This window comes from Lissotriton helveticus, chromosome 7 (genome assembly GCF_964261635.1).
Source record: "Lissotriton helveticus chromosome 7, aLisHel1.1, whole genome shotgun sequence".
NCBI lineage: Eukaryota > Metazoa > Chordata > Amphibia > Caudata > Salamandridae > Lissotriton > Lissotriton helveticus.
In genome coordinates this window covers 1,010,132,232-1,010,159,642 of record NC_136068.1, presented here as the reverse complement: position 1 = coordinate 1,010,159,642, position 27,411 = coordinate 1,010,132,232, and the positions used below count along the sequence as shown (strand labels likewise).

The following is a 27,411-nucleotide window of genomic DNA, read 5'->3' as shown; positions in this document are numbered from 1 at the left end:
GTCTCTCTTGTCTTTGCGGATTTTGGATCAGCAGCTGCAATTGCGATCAGTTCCCCCCTGACTACTGCCTTCAGGGCTCCCCAAAGGGCCGATACTGAAGATGCGGAGTTATCATTAGTGGCGAGGTAATCTGAGATACATTTATGGATTTGTTTAGTAACGGTCGGTCTCTGCAAAAGGGGTTCGTTAAGCCGCCACGAACCCGGGGTGCGTGATGTTCTAGGCATACTGAGCGTCAGTTCCACCGCATCGTGGTCAGAAAGGGCCGCCGGGACAATGGAAACGTCAGTGATGTGGGTGATGAGCTCTGAGGAGCCCAGGAAGTGATCTAAACGCGCGTATGTGTGGTGCACATGTGAATAGAAGGTGAAGTGCGCTGTGTTGGGGTGTACCGCCCTCCAGAGATCCAGCAGACCCCTCTCCCGCAGCCACGACCCGCCCGCCTCAGATAGCGCTCCCGTGTACCCATAACGGTGCCCAGATCTATCTTTGTTCGTGTCCATGACTAAGTTGAGGTCCCCCCCCCATGAGCAGCTGAGAGGTAGGTGGCTGTAGTGCTTCCGAGAATGCAGTTTCTAAAAATGGTTCCTGGCCTGTGTTTGGGGCATAGATGGAGCCAATCGTCATCGTTCTATTCCCCATGAGGAAGGTATAAGCCAGAAGGCGTCCTTTAATTTCTCCTGCCTTGGCCCCACCCGGCCCCTGAAACGCCGGGACACGAGAACGGCCACCCCAGCCTTTTTAGATGGAAGTGAAGAAAAACATTGCTGAGGGAAGGCCCGGGAGCGCATCCTGTGCCAATCTTTAGGTAAGAGGTGAGTTTCTTGCAATAAGCAGACGTCTGCCCCAGAGTGCTCCAGGTATGAAATGACAGCCCTTCTTTTTATCGGATTGTTGAGGCCTTTTATATTGAGAGATAATACCTTAAGTGTATCAGTCATCATGGAATAACACGAAGGTGACAAAGCCTGGCAGCACAATCCGCCGTTGTGTGTGGTAAGCAATAGTCAGCACCTGAGATCTGTCGATGTCCCTCGGCATACTGGTCCCCTCCCTCGCCTCCCTCCGTGCCCCGCCCGCAACCCCTAACTCTCCCCCCCCCCACATGACCAACCCCGCACCCCAACTGCGGTCCCCCTCCCGGATCCTTCCCCCCTCCCCTCCCCCATTCCCAACAAGAGAAGGTATAGTCCCAGTCCTGTCAGTTCACTCAGGACTGTGGTAAAGTTTCGTACATAGGTCATATCCGATGGCGGCCCTGTCGGCCCCCCACCCGAATCCCCCCCACCGCACGGGCAAGGTGTGTGCTATAGATAATCTCCTGAACAAAATGACACATCACTCAGGGGGAGAGGTATCTTTGACCACCTCCGCCAGCGCCGTAGCTCGTTCCTGTAGGATGATAGAGGCGTCCGGTTTCAGGCGGTGCGGAGGGGACCGCCTGCGGCCCACAAGCTGCCATCCCCCTCCGGACGAGCCCTGCGATGCTTTCACTGTGGGTTCATCATCTTCCTGGTCAAGACCCAAGAGGGTGCAAGTGTCTTTGAGCGATCGTAGCTGGTGAAGTTTACCATTCCACTTGAATATCAGTCTGAATGGGTGCCCCCAGGAGTAGGGGACTTCCTGTTGTCGCAGGTAATCCGTCACTCTCTTGAATTCCTTTCGTTTCTGCAGAGTGATGGCCGACAGATCTTGATATAGGGCTATGGAGTGACCCCGAAATTGAAGAGGCTGTGCCCGCCGAGCCTCTCTGAGGATCCGCTCTTTTAGTGGAAATTCAGGAAGGAAGGCTAAGATGTCCGGTGGCAGGGCAGTAGTGCGCCGGGGCAGCCCAACTCTGTGTGCTCTGTCGATACGGATGACAAAGCCCGCGGACTCCCCCAGAATGTTTCTGAATAGGTCTTGCAAGTACCCCGTGAAGTCAGTCCCCTCCGTTTTCTGAGGGACCCCCCGGACCCGTATATTGTTGCGACGGGAACGGTTTTCAAGGTCTTCTGCGTGGGCCTGAAGGTCCAGCTGCTGGTCAGTGAGTTGCAGGACCTCTTGTTGGAGTTGTTCGATTTCGCTACTCCTGGTTTGGTCCGCTTCCTCTACTGCAACCACCCACTCCCCAAGGTCTTCCACGTCTCGCCGAAGCTCTCGGACCTCGCCCGCCACTTCCTGCTTCAAGGTCTTGAAGTCGTCCCTGAGGACGTTAAATAGCGTCTCAAGGAAGGATCTGGTGATGGGTATCTGGTCTTCCTCTGACACTGGTGGGCTTTTCGTGGCCGCTGGGGAGGGTGGGTCCTTGCCGGGTTTGGGCTGGGACCTCGCCAGCAGTTCGGGAAGTGTCTGGTTCCCTTTTTTCCCTCTCAGTCCCGCCATGGCGAGGCGAGTCTCTTAGATTGATGAACAATGAACGTTAGGGACCGGGGGTGAGTGCCAATGGCCGGTGTGGCGGGGCAAAGGAGCCGTGCTATCCCCGGGCCAGTTCTCCTGTGAGTTTTACGATGTCCACGAGGCCAGTGTCCGCAGGGCGGGACCGGCTCAGTGGTTGGCATTACTTGGCGGGGGCAGCAGAACACGGGCACCCAATGATCTCCCAAGTGTGTGTACAGACCCGTTTCCCAGGCGTAAGTGTCCGGTCAGTCCCACACCGGGAGCTCGATCGTGCCCCCCGAGTGCTGTCGGTGGCGCCCACCCTGCTCTCCTCACCTTCCAAGTCTGTCACCTCAGGGGCGGCTCTTCGCAGTGGTGTCGGCCCTCCGGCCCCGCTCAACGCCCCTCCAGGCTGCTCTTCGGGTCTCGGGGGAGTCACAGAGGAACCGCAGTGCTTTCCCTTTCCGCCGAACCTAGGGATAGGTCAGTCCGATCCAGGGCATCTTCGAGGTCCGATCCGCAGTGGGCGGCCAGCGCCGAGCAGGCCGCAGCTGGTGGGGTCTACTTGTGTGCTGCAAGGGTGCTCCGGCGGGAACGCGTCAAGGCCGCCAAAGGTAGGTTAGAAAGCCCAAAGCCGGGGTCTCAGGTTTCACGACCCCCGGCCGGCCCGCGACCCCTCTCGAGTCGCGGGAGCTGCGATGCGCGCTATTTCAGGCCCCGATGTCAGCTCCTTGGCGGGTAGTGGCGCACCGCCCACCGCGCCCAGGGTCAGGGCAGCGGTCAGCGAGCAACGGCCACAGGGCAGGTGGCGCAGGTGAAGCAATAGCGAAGTAGCAGGGCCAGCCACGCCGGGCGTCCGGAAAGGCAGTCGCTGTAGCCAGGCAGGTGCGTAAGCGACCCTCTGCGCGAAATAACTGCGGGGCCCTTCCGCGGGCCCCTCAGATCTCGCCGGCCGGTACCCCAGGTGGTAATGCAATCGGGCCCGCAGGCCCCTGGTCGGCCCCGACGCCGGGAGCTCGATCGTGCCTCGAGTTCTCACTGTGGCGCTCTCCCCCACTCCTCTCACCGTCTTCGTGTGTCTGATGCAGGGTAGCCCTCCGGGGTTCCACAGCTCCGCCCAGCTCACGGGGACACTGCAGCTCCGGAAGGGTGGGCTCCGGTCCAGCGCTGTGTGAGTGCGCCCGCAGGGTAACACTGAAGTCCGTGGCCGGCAGTGCAGCAGGCCCCAAGCCGGGGCCTCGATTTTTGCGACCCCCGGCCGGTCCGCGCCTCGGCACTGGCCGGGTCGCGGCAGCAAGAGTGTGCGCTAGTCCGGACCGCAGCTCCGGGGGTCTCGGTGTGGGCTCTCCTCGGCAGACTCCCAGGCACTCAGTCCATCTCGTCGCTGGGGAAGGTAGGGGCAGCGAGCAAGCGCACAGCCGGCTCTAGCCCCGAGGCCGCAGCCGCCAACACTCGGCCGTGATCAGGCGCCCTCCGCCTCTAGAGCCACCCGAACAGCCCGCAAACCGGGCGATCAAGGCTGCGGGATCACCAGCGCGTTCCGCTGTCCTCCCCGATAATTTCCCGTGCTGCAGGGAGATCAGGCTGTGCAATTAGGTGCGGTTAGGCGGGATCGGGCAGGGAGCTTCGGGGACCTGCGACCGATCACGCCGCCATCTTGGACACGCCGTCCATTTATTTTTACTTAATCTGGACTACAAGATATTGGGCAAGACCTTTATAAATAGATTGACCCCATTTATTCAGTATGTGGCCCATCAGGACCATAATGGGGTCATTCCGGGAAGGAATACATTCCTGAATCTATGACATCATCTCTGCGGCAGAAACTAAAGTACTCTGTGGACAAGGTTAAACATTACAAGAGTTACGTACAAACTCCCCCGCACAGTTTTTTTTAATTCAGACCGCAGTTACACTGGAGTCGGAGACGCAATTATTATGGTGAGTTTTTGGGGGATGTTGTTTCCGTGCTTAAATACAGGTCACTCGTTTTGCTTTAAACGCATGATTTTGGCAACAAGTGAGTGTGGAGTGCATGGGGTTTAGAAGGACGTGCTCCGTGGGCTGGAGGTATCTACATTCTGAGATGACTATGTATTACCCCTTTGAGGTGCTGAGGTTTTGGTATTTCGGAACTATATGAGGTTCCCCACAAGTTCCATCAATACATTGGGAACTCTGCATTGGTCGTAACCTGGTTCATTAGCTCTGAGCCTGGCTTGGTGTGGTATTGCCAGTGGCATTGTTGTGAATTTGCGCACATTTTGGGTATTATTCACATGGTCACAACCAGTTATTAGGGACATAAGTGCAGATTGCCCTACTATGTTTGATATAATCATAGTGGTTATTGGTCGTGATTCGGCTCACTAGCTCCGAGCCTGCCATGGTGTAATTTTGCCTCTGGCGTAATGGTGACATTTCTAATCACTCACAGCAAGCCCCTGGCCAACATTTGTTTGGTTACTGCTTATTTTGTTACAGTCAATCATAATGTCCATAAGTGTATACTGCCCTACTATGATTTACATAGTTAAGATTAGCTTTTATAGGTTGATTGTCAGACATAATAAATGTGGTTAGATACCGGAATTTGGAATTTAGGAGTTCATATTAGGAGTTTAAGTGTTGCGACTGACGTTGTCTAACCTGGGGCGAACTTAAGGCGCCAGAACTATGGAGCAGGGATACCATGTGATAATTAGGATCCTTGCAGTGTCAACAATATGTGTATCTCCTGCACTAGGTGACAGATATGGGGCTCTAAAATGCCCATAGGAACTGACAAACAGCTGGCAAACGTTGCTGAAATAATGGTATAACTAATGAATATTGGCCAGATTGAAATTCAAAGGTGAGAGCAGATGTGATATTGCTTTTATGGTACGGTTAATCATATTTGGCGGCATGTCTTTACATAACTACATATGACCCTCACATGGTTCTCTCCCTGTCTTTTCTATTCTCTCTTTCATTTCCTTTACCCTTTTGGATATGGGAGTATTCAGACACAGTTTTTAAATAGGAATTTTTCACGTGTCTTAGTATCTTATAATCAAAATGATATGTGGTAGTTAGACTTTTCTCTTTATTCCCTAAATGGAGCAATCTCTATGTCACATGCATGTATGTTTTTAATGTGCATTTATTTTATTTTTTTATTAAATTTGTGTAAATATTTTGACTTTGCATATGTTTGTCCTTTTTACCTTCCTATGTAATTGTTCAAGGTAAATGTGTTGTATGGTTTTGATCAAGTTTATATGTATATATTTATATGTCTGCATTTGCACACATATAAATATGTGTGCATTTGACTTTGTAGTTTAATGTTGTATATGTTGTGTGGTATCGTATGTCAAATTTGTATGTGTTTTATGTGATTGGTTTCAGGCCTGAAGAAGTTTCAGGAGTCTTTTGGAACGAAACGCGTTGGCTGGATTGTACTTTTTATAAAAAAGTTTTGAAAATTGATAAAATAAAGGATGTCATTACAACATTTATGAGATTGGACTTCTCTTCCTGGTGCACCTCCTTATCTACAACTAATTAAAAATCAATGTTTGAAAAAATATAATTTCATTAAAAATCACTTAATATAAAAATGTACAATTAAAACAACACAACAGTTGTAAACATTAAAAAACTATAAGATTTGAAAAAAAAGGGGATATCATCTCCTTTGACCAACTTCAAGGCACATATGGCCTAGCGCAGACGGAAAGGTTTAGATACATACAGGTGAAACATACACTACAAAATGCGTTGCCACGAGACGCGCCACTGCCGGAAGCATCGCCACTAGAAGACAGACTTCTCACCGACCATCTATACAAGAAAGCAATATCCCTGGTATATCGGAAAATAGTAAACAACCAGACAGATCCCAGGATAGCCCTTAAGGAACGGTGGGAGGCGGAGCTGGGACCCATGGATGAGGCGGACTGGCAATAGGCGATGGCATCACCAAGGGAGGTAGCAATCCTCTCGAGGCTTCAACTATTGCAATTGAAGATCTTACATAGAACATACTACACACGCACATTATTACATAAACTGGGAAACACTGACACACCACTTTGTCTGGGACAATGAGGCCTCCAAGGAACGTTCATACACACGGACTGGGAGAGCCAAGACATCAAGTCATATTGGGCATCAATTATGGCCACCATGTCACGGGTCACAGGGATAGACGTCATCACAGACCAAGATGCTGCTTGCTTAACATCTGGGAGCCAACATACCTCAATCATTCAGATCAAGACTGGGTAACACTTGGTATGGCCCTGGCAAAAAGGAATATAGCTCTTAACTGGGGATCCAGGCAGACCCCGACCCTGCAAGCATAGTGCCAAGATATGGAAACATCAATGGTGACCGAAAAAGCTGTGTACATACATAGGGGATGCCCCAAAAAGTAGGCCCGCATTTGGGAGTGATGGAACGCCTACCACGGCAAAATATGCGAGCCCCCGCAAGAAGGCATCATCTCTGATGTTAGTGAATAGGCTAAAGAGCCAGAGGGGGAACTATGAATTTAACATATAGTCCGCTTAATGGATATACTTTGTTTTTCTGTTGCACTGCACACAATATAGAACAGCTCAAGTAATGCGTTGCCTGAATGCAAGTATGTAACGAAATGCTGACAAAATGTGTTTCTATGACTAGCACCGATGTTTCTTTGTTGCAAAATAAAAATACATTTTTTTTAAAAACTATTACATTAAAACTTTACCTTTACTCACCACTCTGTTCCTCTGTAAACCTAAATGTATCATACAAAAAACCCCAACATTTTTAAAACAATATATCAATGTAAAAAATGTACTTGAATATATAAATTACAATGATATTTTAAACAACAATATCACAAAATATTTTTCTTAAGATATGTTTTCTTGCAATATTGTAAACCATGATATCTTTGACATCATGATATATAAGGCACGATATTCTAGCCATGATATTTCGTCAGAACTCTTTCAGATCCTGTGACTGAACATGTGGTTTATTCTTTATGATTTTATTCGCGTTTGATATAATGTCTTGATAAATTCAAACTTGTGTTGCTTGTATTAGCTTATGTAAATATTTGTAGCAAATAACATTTGTCACAATTTAGGCAAATATTTTGCAGCACAATTGCTATGTGCAGTGCATGAAATGCATAGGATGTATTCGAATTAGGGATCTGTCAGCTATTACTGAGCCAGATCTGGGATCCGGGCTAGCACGAGGAAAATATGCTGTATTTGTCTGTGTGTAATTTCCTGACACCGGGACACATTGAGCAGTACCTGCAAATTGTGTGCTTTCTATTCTGAGCAGCATAATGCAGGTGGTGAAGGGACTTTCTTATTTTATTTCCAAAACAAAGATCTGATTTAAAGAGCCAACAGCCATCCTTATGTTCAAGTATTATCCTTCCTGGGAGGTTTCTGGAGCCTAACACATAGATGCTAATGTAATGGAGGGTAACAAAAGCATGGAACCCATGATTAAGAGGCAAGTTTTTTACTTTGTTCAACCTCTGTATATTTCAATGATGCATGCACTGTTAGAATGTCAGATGGACTTGTAAGTAGACAACTGACCCAATTCCTCAAAGAGAACAACACCCTGGACTCGTACCAATCCGGATTCCGCAGCAACCACAGCACTGAAACCGCCCTCATCGCCGCCACCGACGACATCAGGGCCCTGCTGGACAACGGCGAAACCGCGGTCCTCACCCTCCTGGACCTCTCGGCCGCCTTCGACACCGTCTGCCACCACACCCGTTGCACACGCCTCCACAACGCAGGGATCCACGACAAAGCCCTAGACTGGATCGCCTCCTTCCTCACTGACAGAACCCAGAGAGTCCGCCTCCCTCCATTCCGATCCGAAGCCACCAAGATCACCTGCGGCGTACCCCAAGGATCATCCCTCAGCCCGGCCCTCTTCAAGGTCTACATGACACCGCTCGCCAACATCGTCCGATCACACGACCTCAACATAGTCTCATACGCCAACGACACCCAGCTGATCCTCTCCCTCACCAAAGACCCCGCCACCGCCAAAACCAACTTCCACGCAGGGATGAAGGCCGTCGTCGAATGGATGACGCCGGACCAGCATACCTCAACAAGCGACCACCTTCTACACTCCCAACCGCCAGCTCCGCTGACCTCTCACTCTCCACTGTTCCATGCAACCATTACAACGCAACTTTTACAACGTCTTGCGCTGGGGGGCGCTCTAGGATAGGGAATAGTTTCCAACACCTTCCGTACTATCCACGGGGACTGGAGTTGGAATAGTAAAATAAACTATTCACTATCCAGCGCCCCCCAACGCAAGTCGTTGTAACGACTTGCGTTGTAAAACTTGCTTCGTAAAGGCATGCGTTGTAATAGCATGCGTTGTAACATCATACATCCCTGAAAACCTGTTTTCTCCTCTCTGTTCTCAGTGCCAGTCTGTCTTCCTAAACAATGAAGCTACCCCTCTCCCAAGTGCTTTCCATTTGCCTTTCAAAGGCGGCTTCTCCTTTGAATCTCGTCTTTTGGGCCATCAGACATATGGATTTCTACCAGCTGAAGGTAAAACTTCTCCCCCATCAGGCTTCTCGTGTGTCCTTTCCTGGGAGTTGTTTCACGTCTCCCCAGGAAAGCAGAAACCTGTCTCAGGGACAGACCCCATGTGAAGCCATAAATGGGCAGAGAAGACTTTGGGCAACAAAGTGGTAACTATGTAGAAGTTGCGCAATGCAACAAGTTACATTAATTTTGACTTGGGAATCAAGACAGGCTTAATGGAACAGGTTGTTTGATACCTTATAGTGTCAACTTTAGTAGTCCCATTCCGAAGTTAGCACAGTTGCTGTGGCAGCATGTAACTCTACACTCGCCAATGGGAATACTCGCCTTTTCCATAGTAAAAACAACAATGCAAATTTTTACTGTTGAAACATGTAAAAATACATGTTCAATGTAATCCACTACCTTAAGTCTCGATAGGTCTACCTTAGTGGGTGATTTACATATATTAAAAAGGGAGGACTTGGCTCTGCCATTGCTTTAAATGGCAAAGCCAAGTTAGCTGTTAAAAAACTGCTGTTCCAGTTTGCAGTGGAAAGACTAGGAGCAATGTTTTATCTTTGTCACACTCAGGGTGGCACAACCAGTGCTGCAATCCCTGGTGTGACCCTCTAATTTACAGGCACCGGCGTACCCTGGGTACCATATAGTAGGGGCTTAATAGTAAATTACCTTATGGCAATTGGATATAAGCCAATCATACATACACACTTTAAAGGCACTGAGGTCGGATTAGCAGGCCTCAGTGCATTCTCAGATTCGAAAAAACAGCAGCATCAGTCCACGATTTTGGAGTGACCATACAAAAAGAGGCATTCCGGTAATCCCACTCACCTAACTACATAAAATACATATCTGTTATCTGCATGATATACAATGTGCTTTGCCTCAGGCACTTTATCTCCTGTGCTACTTCATGATTCAAAACTGTCACTGGACAGAACATAGATCTCTCCAGAAAGTGCATTAACCACCAAAGTTATCTTACTATGGTTACCTCCTGAAAACTGCTGGTTACATAAAGGGCTTTGCAGTAGGTGCCTTAACGTCATAATATACATTTTTAAATGCCGACTCTTTGCGGCCGATTAAGTCAGCTAGGACAGCTTTCTCTTCACGGTTGTCCTTGTTGCCAATTGCAGAGTTTTAATGCGTAAATTGACTGTCAGATTCGGCTTTTACTTGACTCCGCCCCTAGTGACTCCAAATCCTATACGCTGCCCCACCTTGACCTCCAATTTATGGGTTTGGGCGTAATGGTTTTCTACTCCAGCCCTGGCTATGTGCATATAATGTAGGGAACATGGTTGGTGCGCTTGCTCCTGTCTGCTTCTGCCCCCTCGGAACATAGCCTTTCCCCTCCCCGGGCACCAGCAGGCACCGGCTGGCACTTTGCCTTTAAGGGGCTGTTCCAAGGCCAGTGTTTTCAGGCCGGCTCCTCACACCATGTGCCGGGCGGAGCCAGTCAGCTGCACGGGCACAGACAGAATCCGAGGCCGGTAAACAAAGACAGAAGAGCAGCCGGCGGGCATCGCATACAGAGACCATCCAACCGCACACAGCGAGAAAGGAGGAAGAGCTCTCCGAGGAGGCCGGACGGCGCCTGCTGTGGAGTCCGAAGCGCACCCACCGGGCATTCGAAGGGCTCAGGGTAGGTGAGCGGGCAGCGGGCTGGGCATTTTGATATAGGTCAACGCAGGTGCTCATCTTATGCGGCATCGGAGAGGGGCATGGAACAGGGCGCTGCGTCCAAACTGCATAAGAAAGAGAAGCATTCGTGACCAGCTATTGAAAAAGTAAACCAGTACGACAGCATAGTACATCTGGATAATGCGCCTGTAGCAGCGATCTGCCTTTGACATTCAGGTAGCCGGTTTCAACCTCTGAGAGATAGTTCAGTGTGTTAAGATACCTGCTTCTGCTAGAGAGATGAGTATGTACCCTGGCATGCGAGTGCCTGCTTCCAATCCTAGTCAGTTAATCCATGGGTGTTAATGTGCTTGTCTCGGAGAAGCGCGCACCTGCTGATCAGAGTGTAGGCCTCAGCAAGCCAACTCATCTCTCTAGCAGAAGCAGGTATCTTAACACACTGAGCTATCTGCCAGAGGTTGAAACCAGCGACCTGAATGTCAAATGCAGATAGCTGCTACAGACGCATTATCCAACTATTTGCTCCGTTTCTTATTAGGCAAACAGCCAAAATGGTAGGAAACGGATTTACTTTCTGATCAAATTTACTTGCAAGATTTCAGAACCTAGGTAAGTATTCTCTTGTATTCTAAATACAATCTAGACATTGTGAGCATTGCTCCTGATCAGGCCTAATTCATGTTACCAGCTTGTAAAACATTATTACTTTTGTGCGCCTTCCTACGTTTTCTCAATTTGAACTGATTTGACTGAGACATTTACTTAATCTAAATCTGACAGCCAGACACAGACTATCCAATAGTCACCTTTTCCGGGATCTTAAACTTTTTTTCACTTAAATTTGGAATATCCCCATTAGCATAAAATAGATCATGTATTGATATAAAATAGAATGTATCAATTGTCACTTACAACCAGGTAGTGGCGCTTAAACATACACCAACATGTTGTGGCCTAAATTCCTATTGTCTGGCCCTTCATCATGATACGGTGTGACTCCATGTTGTAGTGGGCAAACATTTTTTGATAGAGTTTCTTGTGCAGTAGTTACAATGGAGATCATTTACTGAAAAGTTGATTCCAGGGAGGGTGATCTATGACCCCAATCATTCTTTGCAAAACACCCTACAGTCAATTAATTTCTTCCAAGCAGTGAAAACAAGCATTTGCAATGCAATAGTTCTCGCATTAAGAAAGTTTGAGCTATTGGTATTGTAAATGATTTTTTTTAAATTTATGTTTTGTTTTTGAAAATAGCGAAATTAATAGCTTTGTCATTTACAATGCCAATAGTTATAACTTTTGCAAATGTGACACCTATAGCATTTGTAATGCAATATGTGTTGTATTTACGTGACTTACATGTATTAATACTACAAATAACAATGGCTTTTATTTTTTTTAATAATGAATACTTAAATAAAAGTTATTGTAATTTATAAAGGCAATAGCTTAAACTTTTGTAAATAACTTTTGTGAAGATTATGTTCAGTGTATTTCATTGTGACGAAAATCCAAGAACAGAAGTGAAATATTAACATCTTTTTGTTACATTTGTAACAAAGCTTGAAACATTGAGAGAACATATTTGAACCAGTTGTTGTTGAATGGTTGCACAGAGTGATGCTGTGGTGGCGCTGGGTAATGTTGTGATGGCGAACGAGTGATGCTGAGGCGTTCAGTGATGCTGTGGTAGCGCATAGTGATGTTGTGGTGCCCCTGAGTGATGCTGTGGTGGTGCTGAGTGATGCTGTATGCTATGCTATGTTTTGTTTTGCTATCCTATGCTTTGATTTGTTATGGTATGCTGTGTTTTGTTATGCTATGCTGTGTTTTGTTATGCTATGCTATGTTTTGTTATGCTATGCTATGTTTTGCTATGCTATGCTTTGTTATGCTATGCTATGTTTTGTTATGATATGTTTTGTTGTGTTTTACTATGCTATGCTTTGTTTTGCTATGCTATGTTTTGTTATGCTATGCTATGCTATGTTTTGTTGTGTTTGGTATGCTATGTTATGCTATGCTATTATATGTTTTGTTTTGCTATGCTATGTTTTTGTTAAGCTTTGCTATGTTTTGTTGTGTTTTGCTGTTTTGTTATGCTATGTGTTGTGTTTTGTTATGCTATGTTTTATTATGTTATGCTGTTTTGTTATGCTATGCTATGTTTTGTTTTGCTATCCTATGCTTTGTTTTGTCATGCTATGCTATGTTTAGTTTTGCTATCCTATGCTTTGTTTTGTTATGCTATGCTATGTTTTGTTATGTTTTGTTATGCTATGCTATGTTTTGTTGTTTTTTGTTATGCTGTGCTTTGTTTTGTTATGCTATCTCTAAGCTTTGTTTTGTTATGCTATACTATGTTGTGTGTTGTTATGCTATGCTATGTTTTGTTTTGTTATGCTATGTTATGTTTTGCTATGCTATGTTTTGTTATGTATGCTATGTTTTGTTGTGTTTTGTTATGCTATGCTATGTTTTGTTATGTTTTGTTATGCTATGTTTTGTTATGCTATGCTTTGTTTTGTTATGTTATGCTATGTTTTGTTATCTTATGCTATGTTTTGTTCTGCTACGTTTTGTTGTGTTTTGTTATGCTATGCTGTTTTGTTATACTATGCTGTTTTGTTTTGCTATGCTTTGTTATGTTATGCTATGCTTTGTTTTGTTATGCTAAGTTTTGTTATGCTATGCTATGTTTTGTTGTGTTTTGTCATGCTATGCTATGCTTTGTTGTGTTTTGCTATGCTATGTTTTGTTTTGTTATGCTATGTTTTTGTTTTGCTATCCTGTGCCTTGTTTTGTTATGCTATGCTATGTTTTGCTATCCTATGCTTTTTTTGTTATGCTATGCTATGCTGTGTTTTGTTATGCTATGCTATGTTTTGTTATGCTATGCTGGTGAGGGTGTGTGAGGGTGAGTGACAGTGAGTGAGGGTGAGGGTGTGTGAGGGTGAGGGTGTGTGAGGGTGGTAAGGGGGTGTGAGGGTGAGGTTGTGAGGGTGAGTGAGGGTGTGTGAGGGTGAGGATGAGGGGGTGCGGGTGAGGGTGTGTGAGGCTGAGGGTGTGAGGGTGAGAGGGGGTGTAAGGGTGTGAGGGTGTGTGAGGCTGAGGGGGGTGAGGGGTGTGAGGGTGAGGGGGTGTGAGGGTGAGGGGGTGTGAGGGTGAGTGAGGGTGTGTGGGAGTGAGAGGGTTGTGAGGGTGAGGGGGTGTGAGGGTGAGGGTGTGAGGGTGAGTGAGGGTGTGTGAGGGTGAGGGTGTGTGAGGGTGAGGGTGGGTGAGGGTGTGAGGGTGAGGGGGTGTGAGGGTGAGGGGGTGTGAGGGTGAGTGGGTGTGAGGGTGAGTGGGTGTGAGGGTGAGGGGGTGTGAGGGGGTATGAGGGTGAGTGGGTGTGAGGGTGAGTGGGTGTGTGGGTGAGGGGGTGTGTGAGGGTGAGAGGGTGTGAGGGGGAGGGGGAGTGAGGTGAGGCGGTGTGAGGTTGAGGGGGTGTGAGGGTGAGGGGGGGGGTGAGGTTGAGGGGGTGTGAGGGGGTGGGGGTGTGAGGGTGAGGGTGTGTGAAGGTGAGGGGGTGTGATGGTGAGGGGGTGTGAGGGTGAGGGGATGTGTGAGGGTGTGGGGGTGTGAGGGTGAGGGGTTGAGAAGGTGAGGGGGTGTGAGGGTAAGGGGGTATGAGGGTGAGGGTGTGTGAGGGTGTAGGGTTATGAGGGTGAGGGAGGGTGAGGGTGTGAGGGTGAGGGTGTGAGGGTGATGGTGTGAGAGTGAGGGGGTGTGAGGGTGAGGGTGACAGTGTGAGGATGTGTGAGGGTGAGGGTGAGGGTGTGTGAGGGTGAGGGGGTGAGGGTGAGGGGGTGTCAGGGTGAGGGAGGATGAGGGTGAGTGGGTGTGCGGGTGAGGGGTTGTGAGAGTGAGTGGGTGTGAGGGTGAGTGGGTGTGAGGGTGAGGGGGTGTGAGGGTGAGGGGGTGTGAGGGTGAGGGGGTGTGAGGGTGAGTGGGGGTGAGGGTGAGTGGGTGTGAGGGTGAGGGGGTGTGTGAGGGTGAGGGGGTGTGAGGGTGAGGGGGAGTGAGGTGAGGCAGTGTGAGCTTGAGGGGGAGTGAGGGTGAGGGGGTGTGTGAGGTTGAGGGGGTGTGAGGGTGAGGGTGTGAGGGTGAGTGAGGGTGTGTGAGGGTGAGGGTGTGTGAGGGTGAGGGTGGGTGAGGGTGTGAGGATGAGTGGGTGTGAGGGTGAGTGGGTGTGAGGGTGAGTGGGTGTGAGGGTGAGGGGGTGTGTGAGGGTGAGGGGGTGTGAGGGTGAGGGGGTGTGAGGGGGAGTGAGGGGAGGCAGTGTGAGGTTGTGGGGGTGTGGGGGTGTGAGGGTGAGGGGGGTGTGAGGTTGAGGGGGTGTGAGGGTGTGGGTGTGTGAGGGTGAGGGTGTGTGAAGGTGAGGGGGTGTGGTGGTGAGGGGGTGTGAGGGTGAGGGGATGTGTGAGGGTGTGGGGGGGTGAGGGGTTGAGAAGGTGAGGGGGTATGAGGGTGAGGGGGTATGAGGGTGAGGGGGTATGAGGGTGAGGGTGTGTGAGGGTGTGGGGTTATGAGGGTGAGGGGGTGTGAGGGTGAGGGTGTGAGGGTGATGGTGTGAGAGTGAGGGGGTGTGAGTGTGAGGGTGACGGTGTGAGGATGTGTGAGGGTGAGGGTGTGAGGGTGAGGGTGTGTGAGGGTGAGGGGGTGAGTGTGAGGGGGTGTGAGGGTGAGGGAGGATGAGGGTGAGGGGGGGTGTGGGTGAGGGGTTGTGAGAGTGAGTGGGTGTGAGGGTGAGTGGGTGTGAGGGTGAGGGGGTGTGAGGGTGTGAGGGTGAGGGGGTGTGAGGGTGAGGGGGTGTGAGGGTGAGTGGGTGTGAGGGTGAGGGGGTGTGTGAGGGTGAGGGGGTGTGAGGGTGAGGGGGAGTGAGGTGAGGTGAGGCGGTGTGAGGTTGAGGGGGTGTGAGGGTGAGGGGGTGTGTGAGGTTGAGGGGGTGTGAGGTTGAGGGGGTGTGAGGGTGTGGGGGTGTGAGGATGAGGGGGTGTGAAGGGGAGGGGGTGTGATGGGGAGGGTGTGTGAGGGGATGTGTGAGGGTGTGGGGGTGTGAGGGTGAGGGGTTGAGAAGGTGAGGGGGTGTGAGGGGGTATGAGGGTGAGGGGGTGTGAGGGTGTGGGGTTATGAGGGTGAGGGGGTGTGAGGGTGAGGGTGTGAGGGTGATGGTGTGAGAGTGAGGGGGTGTGAGGGTGAGGGTGACGGTGTGAGGGTGTTTGAGGGTGAGGGGTGTGAGGGTGAGGGTGTGAGGGTGTGTGAGGGTGAGGGGGTGAGGCTGAGGGGGTGTGAGGGTGAGGGAGGATGAGGGTGAGGGGGTGTGCGGGTGAGGGGTTGTGAGAGTGAGGGGGTATGAGGGTGAGGGAGTGTGTGAGGGTGAGGGTGTGAAGGTGAGGGGGTGTAAGGGTCAGGGGGTGTGGGGGTGTGAGGGTTAGGGGGTGTGCGGGGGTGTGAGCATGTGTGGGGGTGAGGGTGTAAGGGTGTGTGAGGTTGAGGGGGTGTGAGGGTGGGGGGGTGAGGGGGTGTGAGGGTGAGGGGGTGTGAGGGTGAGGGTGGGTGAGAGGGTGTGTGAGGGTGAAAGGGTGTGTGAGGGTGAGGGGGTGTGAGGGTGAGGGGGTGTGAGGGTGAGAGTGTGAGGGAGGGTGAGGGACAGGCATTGGACATTGAGGGACACAAGCACGGAGTACTGAGAGGAGCAGGCACGGAGCAGTGAAGGACACTGGTTTGGGGCAGTGTGGGTCATGCTCTTTTAGTACTGAGACCCACTCATGGTGCATTTGGAAACATACTCAGGCTTCCAACAAGAACTGCCATTGAGCGCATCCTTTTACAACTGAAAATGATTTACATCTCATTAGTTTCTATTTATTCGGGCTCACACAGTCACAAAATAGGTCCCTTAATTCTTAAGCACCTAAGAGCTCAAGGCAAATCACTGAACTCAGACATTTTGGTGGAAAATTAGACATACTAAATATTAGGTGTAGAAGTTCTATCTTGCAGTTTTTACTGCTGACTCATAATTTCTTTTGAACTTCAGACAACCCCAATTTGATTGGACAGCAAGGCCCTAGTTACTTTTCAAGCAGAGGAATAGCTAATGTACCACACTTTTGGGTCTTTCTTAAACTCTTTGGCGCCATTTAAGCAGCAGAGCTCCACATTGCTCCAGATGAGAATGGCACAGGGGTTTGGGAGCTAAGCAAGCTGGAAGCAATCTCGGTATCGGCCTTCCTGACCGGATGACCCATGTATCACCAGATGGATCGATGAGGGGAGAACAGTTTCTAAGATTGCAAACCCGTACAAAGAACATTGGCGCCTCTTTTCCTTTATTTTGACAAGAAACAATAAGAACATGAAATAACACGCATTGGCAAAGCTAGTAGGGTTCACCTTTAGCTTTGCAAACGTATTAGCTTTTCCAATGCCTTTTTTTGACAATGCCGTTCAGAATCAGCAATACCAAAAAATGGTTATTGCCGATGCTGAACAGTGTTTGCAAAATTGAAAAAGTGCAATGGTGCATATGCGCATGTGTCACCACACATGCATGCCTCATGTTGGTCGGGCGAGCCCAGCATTATAAACCATGTGTCTTGATAAAGTAGCCACTTTGTTTTTTATTTACCATTCCAAAATGGCACACTTATTTTGAAACCGTGAACAAGAAAAAACATGAAAAAAGCATTTTTGCTAGAACGGTGCAGCCCACCAAAAAACTGCTGGATCCAAAAAAGTTTTCAAAAAATGAGACAGCGAAAGATGAGCAACAGTGGAATGGATGTAATGAGCAACGGGATCAGTAGGGGGCAGTAACAGAGGAGCTTCGATGGTGAAATGGAAAATATTTGAAAGAAATTGAAACAAGTTTGAATGCAGTTAAAGGGTGCAATTTCGAAAAATGCTTGTGTTTTTGTTGGGGAAAGACAGGTTTATGTTTTATGTTTAGGACCTGCAATACAAACAGAGGGCATACACAATTTGAACTGGGGTGCGATGTCCGGCACCGGTTGAAGCTGAGCAAAGGAAAGGCAGCGCTGGGAGGGGGCTGGACAACCATGCCAGCATTCCGATTCACGAGCAGATGGTCCTGTTTATGACCTGCGGAGCACGTGAAGTGGCTGGTGGCAAATGGAATCAAAGTGGCCACAGTCGCTTTGATGTCCTTGTCTTGTCTTGCTTTGTGGGAGGGGTAGGGGGAGCGAATTCCTGTGCACGCGCCTGTCTCACATGAACTGTACGCGACCCGCAGTGGGTAGACTTTTTAGGTCTCCTTACTATAAATCTTGCCTACCATCCCTTCGGGATGGAATAGACGAGACCTAAAAAGTGTATCGGCTCTACTGGCACCTTGATTAAAAATGCATAGAATATGAACCAATAGATGTGTGTTCGATCGAGACAGCCTGGCAGGACAACAGATTGCTGGCGGGACCTTCTAATTGTGAAGTGACGCTATAAGACCCATTACTCTTGCTCCTCTATACTGCTCCTCTGGAGTTCTGTACCCTGAGTACCTTATATTTTACTTGGCTGCATTGACCAAGAATCTGCAGCCTCCTCGACCACTCGTACAGCTTTGCTTTAATGATGAAGTGTTTTTTTCTACTGCCTCTTGGGTATCATAACTACAAGAGCTCTGTGGCAGTGTGTAAGCCAGCGTGTCCACCTGGCCTATTGACCAAGACTTGAGGCCTGCGCTGAGGCACTGGCACCCCTTGCTTCTGTTCCTTCTCCTCGGAAGGACGCGTTCAACCTTGTCCACCATGCAACCAGTCCCCAGCCTAGATCACCACAGTAGTGCCCACCCCCAGCTGGTGACTCTAGTTTGGGTCTTTTCTATGGAAACGTACGGACGAATTTACTGTATTTCAGGCTGGCTGCATCTGCTTCGATCGGATTTGCAGATCTAAGAGTCGAAATGAGTCGACTCAGTTGGTCGGGTGTGCCTTTCCTTCTTCCAGGACTGATGCTTTTTTACTTGAAACTCTGGTGCACTGTCGAAATCTTTATGCAGCGGGCAGGTCACGGGTATAAATCCAGGGGACGACTCTCCATTTCATCCTTCTGCGAATGATATATAGAATTTAATTGCGATGTGTCCTAATAACACCCTCTCTGCGCATGAGGCTACTACAGGTCACAAGTGACATCTGTAAGAGGTGACTGCAGGTTAGAGATAATAGCTGAGAAACTCCTCTCAAGGTTTATATCTCTGAGAGGTTACTACAGGTAAAGCGTGCTGCCTGTGAAAGGAAACTGCGGTGGCAAGGGTGACACACAGGAGTTATTACAGGCCAGAGGAAGTCTGTGTGGGATGCTACCATAGGCCATGGGATTAGGTCTCTACATTTCAACAGTTCAAAAATGGCATCCGGACAAGGCTGCTAGTGGCATGCACTGTACGAATCTCCTGTAAGCTAATGGTGATATCTGAGAGACAATGGCAATTTATGGCAACGTGTGGGGCAATTAAAGCACGTTACCATCAAAAGGCCGAGGCGTCCCAATTAAAAAATGGATATCTGAAAGTATATCCGAGTTCGGTATTGCTACTATGAATATGTAACTATGAACAGCATGCCCATAAACTAGGCGGGAAAGGCAAAGGTGTCACAGGACAAGGGGGACAAGAGTGACTTAGATGTGTGTCAGGCTCAAACAATAATATCTAGGGTAAATTGCAACACAGAATATTTCCAGCTATACACATGTAAAGGGCATATAGTAACACATCTATGGTAAAACTTTTGTATCAATAAGATTTTTATTTTTATAAAAAGACAATTCACACAATCGATATCATTCATGTATACAATTTTTAAAAAAAGTCAATATGAAAGACAAGTTCAATTTAAACAATTAAAAATTTCTAAGAATCACAAAAGGTTTGACCTTTTGTGATTCTTAGAAATTTTTAATTATGATGTATAAAAGCCACAAATGTTTTTAACATGATGAATAATTGTTTAAATTGAACTTGTCTTTCATATTGACTTTTTTTAAAAATTGTATACATGAATGATATCGATTGTGTGAATTGTCTTTTTATAAAAATAAAAATCTTATTGATACAAAAGTTTTACCATAGATGTGTTACTATATGCCCTTTACATGTGTATAGCTGGAAATATTCTGTGTTGCAATTTACCCTAGATATTATTGTTTGAGCCTGACACACATCTAAGTCACTCTTGTCCCCCTTGTCCTGTGACACCTTTGCCTTTCCCGCCTAGTTTATGGGCATGCTGTTCATAGTTACATATTCATAGTAGCAATACCGAACTCGGATATACTTTCAGATATCCATTTTTTAATTGGGACGCCTCGGCCTTTTGATGGTAACTTCTTCCCCCCAGTCCCTTACAAGTCTGTGTGGGGTCCTCCTATTTTTGTTTGCACTTAAAGCACGTACACAGACCCCGTGTCTGGATTCGACTGTCTTAGAAACCCCCTAATAAGCAGGTTGTCCCATGAATTTATGGAAGAAAGGGCATTCTTCTTTAAGGAATGTAAGATAGTTCGGTGGGTTAAGGCACAGTGTCCAAACTCTCTTTGTGATTGGATGTTCGAAACCTGTAAAGAGTCGAATCCTCATTTTACCCTTTGAAGACAAATGAATAAGATTGAGGTAGGATATAACAAAAAAGTTATTAGGGCACCATATTTCACACATAGTATAATTCACTTAGCGTCCGACTCTTCTATGCCCATGTCCAGCAGGCCAATAGTGGTGTTACACTTGATATTTCTTCTTGTGGGCTAAGGGAGATATTTTTTATTTAGAATTATTATAGAGCACTCACTGTGAATCAGATCACCTATATACACTAGCTCGCACAGTCCACCTGATACGTTGGTGAGAGTCTCTCTACTTTATAATCTGTAGAAGCTTTTGTTAGGCAGATGCTGGTAGTCGTTGCAGAATTGGAGGCGGTAACAGCCTACTTTACTGCGCGGCATACTCACCGGAGCCCTCTATGGCTGAACTACAGATGCAGTGGAGGACCAAGCATGGGAGGATGGGTGGTTTGGCCTTACAAATGGGTGCAGGGCCTGGACTGCCTAGAAGGGCACGAACTGGGATATGATGTAGTGTAGGACTCAGGAGAGGTGGTTATGCTTGATTTTGATTCGTGTGAAATAGAAAACCTATGATAGGTGTCCGGGTCTGATGTTTACTCCCATGGAGAGGAGAGTATGTCTCACTTGGGCAGTAGGAACTGAGCTTGTCTCCAGCAGTGTGGAGCGCACACGGTGGGTGGCCGGATGTGAATTTGCCTGACTGACTGGAGGGCATCATCGGGTGTGTGGTAAGGCCAGAGATTGCCTGTGGCAGACTTGAAAGCTCGAGGTGGGTGATAGAAATAGAGGTCTCTTTGACAGAGTGGAGGACACAGAGCGGGTGGTAGGATGTGAGATTTTTCTCTTCAGACTGAAGGTCACTGGGTGAAGTGTAGGACAGAGAGCACAGAGTGTAAGGTAAAGCTTAATTTTGCTCTGCCACAGCAAATGACCGAAGCACGACGTGTTCGAACTGATTCAGTGAAAAAAAAGGAGTAGTGAGAGTGATAGGCCCTAATTTTGGTCTTCCCAAGGCAGTGGACCCGGATGGTGGTAAGGCCTGGCTTTAGCTCTAGCACAGTGGAGTGCCTGGACTGGGTAACTGGCACTGGACGATAAGTCTGATCATGTGGTAGTTGGTGGCGACGTTCGTGCTGGCGTGACTTTGGCTGTTCTGTTTGAGACTTGTCTCTTCCATATAATGCAAACATTGAGAAGCCAAAATAACACTTACAGGGAGGTCAGTTACAGCTTTCTAGGCTTTTCATCTCATCTTTTGACCTCACGTCCTCTTTTGATCATTCTCCAAAGATGTTTGACCTGATGACTAGCTTTGGTGGTCATTGGTCAAATGGGGGGGAGGGGGAGAGGCCAAGCAGGGCTCGGTCAGAATGTTTGGCTCTGTCCTTGACCATGGGGACTGGCAAGAAAAAGTGGAGCCGGGCCTGCAGTCCAGATAGTGTCCTATTGCATTCCAATAACGTTTTTAAATTCAAAATCTGATGAATACTGATCAGCTCAAACATAAAATTCAAAGGGTGTGTTTAAACGTGAACATTTACATGAAACAGTCTCCAACCGAGCTCTGCATTTTCATGTTTCTCACTGAAGATTAGTAGCACCAGAGAGCCAACTGAGCAGAATCGCCAACATTCCTTTGCACTATCAGTGTGTGGAGTTGCCTTCACTGGGGTGTAGATCCGCTTCTGATACAATTCTCTTTGCCAATTCAGAGGAAGCCAGTGATATTAACAAATAGGTACTACCCCGTCTTCAATTAAAGTTGCAGTTTTTTTTTAGAAAGTTGTCTTATGGTAAATTGACTGAACAAGTGATCGGGGTATTCATTCAACTATTTGGCACCTAATGGAAATGAAAAAAGTGAACTGTCCTTTGGTGTTAAAGGAATAGAAAAGACGACATCAAACCAGTGGCTAAACTGCACAATGTGCAAGCAACACATTTGGGTTCAAATCTAAGCTTTCTAGATTGGTCAAATTGTTTTATCGTAGACAAAATAATGACTTCAGTGGGCCTCAATTTTCTTACCCGTCGAAATTAAGAGCACCATTAAATAACTAAGCTCAGGATGTGCCCTATGCAAACACTTTTCTTGTACATGATTTAACAGGCAATAATGTTGCTCTATTAACAAAAACATAAGCCAAGAGGCACATGACAACTGACTGTGTGTTCCCTTGGTTCGCTCTTGGCTTCCTTGCAGGAATGTTTCTAAGCTCATAAACTTTCATTTTTAATAAACGCTACTCAAAATGGTACATTGCTTAATATATTAAACGGAAACACTTCAAGTGCTAAAGAAACACACTTTTTGGATTTTTAAAATCTTTATCGTATGGCGTTTGTTGTTTAACTTACATACATAATAATTCAATGGCGTGACTTGTGCTTTGACTCTTAGGTCCAGGCCAGAATCCAGGCTTACCTTTCCCTCTAATTTGCGAGTTTACCAACCTCTAATCGGTCGTAAATACAGATTTCAAATATTCCACATGCTTTGACCTCTTCATGAGCATTTGTTGTTTTATTCTGCGAGTCCTGAGGAAGGCAGCCAAATACAAGAGGCTTGCCGATCGATAGACTACATTTTCTGGAACGATTGACCATCTTGAATTAAAATACTACTAAAATACTACTAAGACCACATTTGCTGCAAAATTTGTTTTTAGCTCAAAATAATGGAGCCAGCAGGGTCAAACGTTTTGCATAGGTTACCTGATCAGCTTCCTGTCGTATTACAGAACTATTACAGAGGTGATATTTTACCCAGATAGTAACCGATAAACTGGGGAAAGGTTTTTATTTGCAACTTGGAAAACATATTTAAATGTAATTCAAGGAAGGGGGGGGAGACAGTGAGTCCTCCTTTGTCATGAAAATGTTTTGCTGCAGTATTCATGTAAATTCATGTGACTACACACTCATTCTTCTAAAAGGAGCATTTATTTTAAGAGGGCACGCATAGTACAGGAACTCCACATTACGTCAATTTTGAGGTCTGATGTCTTTAATCGTGCAGAACCTCCTAGCGGCTAGCGAGGCAGTTAGGGATATGAAGTATAGTACTATTCCGCAGTGCTATTTCTTGGTGGAAAGAGGTGCCTCTGTAGCCCCATGTTGTGGGCACAGAATAATCCCAAAAGTGAAGATCCCTTGAGAAACATAACTGGAATACACAGAATTCGAGAGGCGCACATTTTATTACAAGAAGTGGGCACATATATATTTGTGTTTTGCTGAGAGCAACGTTGTATGTTTTAAACTGTTTTAATCCGGGAGTTAGGAAGGACAAAGTTAATAAAACGGTGTTCCATGTAAGACTAATCATTATTTGTTGATGAGCTACATTTTGAATAGATTTCGGTGTATTCGTTTCCTTTTTACAGAGCCTTTGGGGGTCCCTTTTATTTTCAGTGTGTTAAAATGAAAACATATCACAATATCACTGCTGCGGAATATGTTGCATAATGACACACAATTAGGCTTATCTAGCCACATTATTTATTCTAGCCTGCCCCTTAATTTGGTCCTCTGTTGCGGCATAATTCTAGCAGCACTGTTTATAATAAAGTGCCGTTTTTAGTTTGAGCCTAGCGCAGCGCGCATGCGCTACTCTAGAAAATTACCTCTTGGAATCACTCCAGCTTTTCAGCAAACTCGTGCGTGTGGCTTTTTTTTTGCACACATGTATTGGCCATTGCGTGTAGCTTTCAAAAATGAAAGCACACAATTGGCCAAAAGCTCACCTTCCCCAGTAAATGTTTTCTCCCATGCAGGAGCGAGCAGTGGCGCGCAGGGTGTCATCTGTTGTGGGTCATATTACAAAGGTCGCTTTTACTTTCGCAGCCGCGCTTGTCTTCCTTACAGCGCGCGCACCACTCACGGGAGTGCCTCCTTCTTATCTTTTATTATACTTGGGGGCCAATTTGCAAAAGCGTTTATGAGTACTGGAATTACTGCAGGTGTACTCTTAGCCATACTCTTAATGACATTTTCACTTCCCAAAAGTTCAAAAAAGGCACAGTGCCATTATTAATACCTATTGTGCATGAAGAGTACTGTTTTATTACTTTTGGATGTTTTGGGGGCAATTAACCAAGGCATATAAAAGAGTACTACAGGATTTCTTTGTTACATACTCTCACATCCCGATCTGAATCGTCTCCCAGTCTCTCCAATGAAAGTACTCCATGTTACTCTTTACGTACTGTTAGTAAGTCACTGTTGCACATTTGTGGCTGACTTATAACAAGGTGATAAGCGGGCACGTTTCCGTCACTTGCTCGCAGTCGGATCCACGACCCCCTTTCTACGTAACCTACCCCAAGGCCCCCACGAATTACCCCCTCACGCCCCTAAAACCCGCATCCTTACACACCTCCATTAGCCTCCTGTCTTTATCCTTCCACACTCCCCTTCCTGCCCCCCTCCCCGCGCCCTCCACTCCCTTGTGCCTCAGTTCTCAGGAATATTGCTGTATAATATCTATTTTCGCTCTCAGTGCTGTCACGATAACCTCCCTTTGCCTCGCTTCCCTCAGGCTTCGCTTCTTGGCGATGAGAGGGGGGCGCCCGCAGCCCCTCTCCGTGCAGTGACGCAAAATGGAGCCACCCTATCTCTTCCCGAGCCCTGTTATAAATTTGATGCCCCCTTACTGCCCCCTCCACAAGCAATTTATTTTATTTATGTTTTTTACATATATATGATATGGCGTGCCCCATTGCCCAAGCCACATCGTAGCGCTTTTCTGAGAAAATGTTTGTTACTGCAGGTGCTGCGGGTAGAACAGCACGGTTGGGAGGAGGGTGTGAGACACCAGACTATAGGTACCTGGAAGTGAAGGTGGGTGGAGGGGGTAACGGTTGTTAACTCGGTCGAAACTTCCTCACAACCCCGTCTCTCTCACTTTTCATGGACCAGGGAGACAAAGTACATATACAGAGTTCATTGATGGAGACAGCTCTTCCAAATTCAGCATTGATGTCCACCACCCCCAGTGACACGATCTTCAGTTCCGTTTCCTTCCTGCACGTGTGCATACTGGGATAAAAACAGGTGTGTACATTACTAGTACTTTTTTATGGGCAGGTACTTTCCGGCACTGTGTACCCGCACTTCTCAGCACTGCTGCAGTACTTTTAATGAGAGAGTACCTGCCTGCCTCAGTAGCAAAGAGGTGCTCTAGAACAGTGAGTACCTGCACCCCTGTTTTTCCATTTAAAGCACCATACGTCACATCCTGGACTCTCCGACACTGTTTTCCCTCAAACCAAGTTCTGTATTCGAAGACTGCCCGCTCCACCCGTTCTGTGCACCTACAAGGATGAAAAGTTGATTCGACCCTACTGACTTACAAACCACATAATCACACGTCACAATTACCCTCTATTCAATGCATAAATACACTCAACATAATACCACTCAGTGCCACATAATTACACACCACATAATTACACTCTACTCAATGCAACATAAATACACTCCACATAATACCACTCAGTAGCACATAATTATACGTCACATAATTACATTCTAATGCAGAGATTTCCAAACTGTGTGTCCCGACACAGTACTGTGTCGCCTGCAAATGGTGGGTGTGTCGCGGGCACTTAGCACATAACTGCTGCTAATTAAGAGAGGCATTCCTAGACTCTCTACTCCATGGGGCCTGGCGATTCACAACAAAGCCTCATTAACAAGTAAATGGTCTTTTAAAGACCTGTGAAGTGCTCAGGTGCGCTGTGTGTGTGCCCGGGAAGCTGGGGTGAGGTGACAGAGGGTGACAGACAGAGGGAGACGGAGGGAGGAAGACAGAGTGAGGAAGGGAGACAGAGAGAGAGAGGGCGACAGACAGAGGGAGACAGACAGAGGGAGGAGGGCAACAGACATAGGGAGGACAGAGACAGAGGGATGGAGACAGAGGGATGGAGACGGAGGGAGGGAGACAGACAGAGGGAGGGAGAGAGACGGAGACAGACAGAGGGAGGGACACAGAGAGAGACAGACAGAGGGAGGGAGACATACAAGAGGGAGACATATGGAGATAGAGGAAGGGAGACAGAGAGAGAGAGGGAGACAGAGGGAGAGAGAGAGAGGGAGGGAGAGAGAGAGGGGGAAGACAGAGAGGGAGGGAGACAGAGACAGATGAGGCAGAGACAGGGACAGAGAGATAGAGGCAGAGACAGACAGGGTCAGAGACGGAGAGTGAGAAAGGGCTAGACAGAGACAGGGACAGACAGACAGATAGAGGCAGGGACAGTGCCAGACAGATAGAGGCGGAGACAGAGAGGCAGAGAGACAGAGGGGGAGAGGGGGACAGAGGGTGACAGAGGGAGACAGAGGGTAACACAGGGAGGGAGACAGAGAGAAGGAGACAGAGGGAGACAGACAAGAGGGAGACAGACAAGAGGGAGGGAGACAGGTAAGGAGACAGAGGGAGGGAGACAGATAGAGATGGAGACAGAGGGAGAGGGAGACAGAGGGAGAACAAGAGGGAGGGAGACAGAAGGAGAGAGACAGAGGGAGACAGACAAGAGGGAGACAGACAAGAGGGAGACAGAAAAGAGGAAGACAGACAAGAGGGAGACAGACGAGAGGGAGACAGAGGAGAGGGAGAGAGGAAGAGAGAGGGAGACAGGGAGAGAGAGAGAGGGAGAGAGAGGGAGAGAGAGAGGGGGACAGAGAGGGGGAGACAGAGAGAGAGGGGTAGACAGAGAGGGGGAGACAGAGAGAGAGAGACGGAGGGAGGGAGAGACAGAGGTAGATGGAGGGAGAGGGAGGAGATGGAGGGAGAGGGAGGAAGAGTGAGGGAGACGGAGGGAGATGGATGGAGAGGGAGGGAGAAGGAGAGAGAGGGAGGGAGACGGAGGGAGAAGGAGGGAGAGGGAGGGAGACAGAGGGAGAAGGAGAGAGAGGGAGGGAGACAGAGGAAGGCGGAGGGAGAGGGTGAGGAGGGAGACAGAGAGAGAGGGAGAGAGAGGGAGGGTGAGGGAGGGAGACAGAGAGAGAGGGAGAGAGAGGGAGGGAGAGGGAGGGATGGAGAGGGAGAGAGACAGAGGGAGAGGGAGGGAGAGGGAGAGAGAGGGAGGGAGAGGAAGAGAGAGGGTGGGAGACGGAGGAAGACGGAGGGAGAGAGGGAGAGAGAGGGAGGGAGACGGAGGGAGAGAGAGAGGGAGACAGA

General features: G+C 47.9%; 2 protein-coding genes across 4 annotated transcripts in view; one reads left to right on the top strand and one right to left on the bottom strand.

The window, feature by feature from the left end:
* Window positions 1–27,411, bottom strand: part of CNOT8 (CCR4-NOT transcription complex subunit 8) — a 311,753-nt gene that overhangs the window by 256,263 nt on the left and 28,079 nt on the right. The window lies entirely within an intron of this gene.
* Window positions 10,225–27,411, top strand: part of FAXDC2 (fatty acid hydroxylase domain containing 2) — a 180,453-nt gene continuing 163,266 nt past the window's right edge. Inside the window, exon 1 of one of the 2 annotated variants that reach the window (XM_078653687.1) lies at window positions 10,225–10,599. The gene's annotated coding sequence lies outside the window, so the exon portion shown is untranslated. The remainder of the gene's footprint in view (window positions 10,600–27,411) is intronic. The other variant, XM_078653685.1, reaches the window with a different exon arrangement.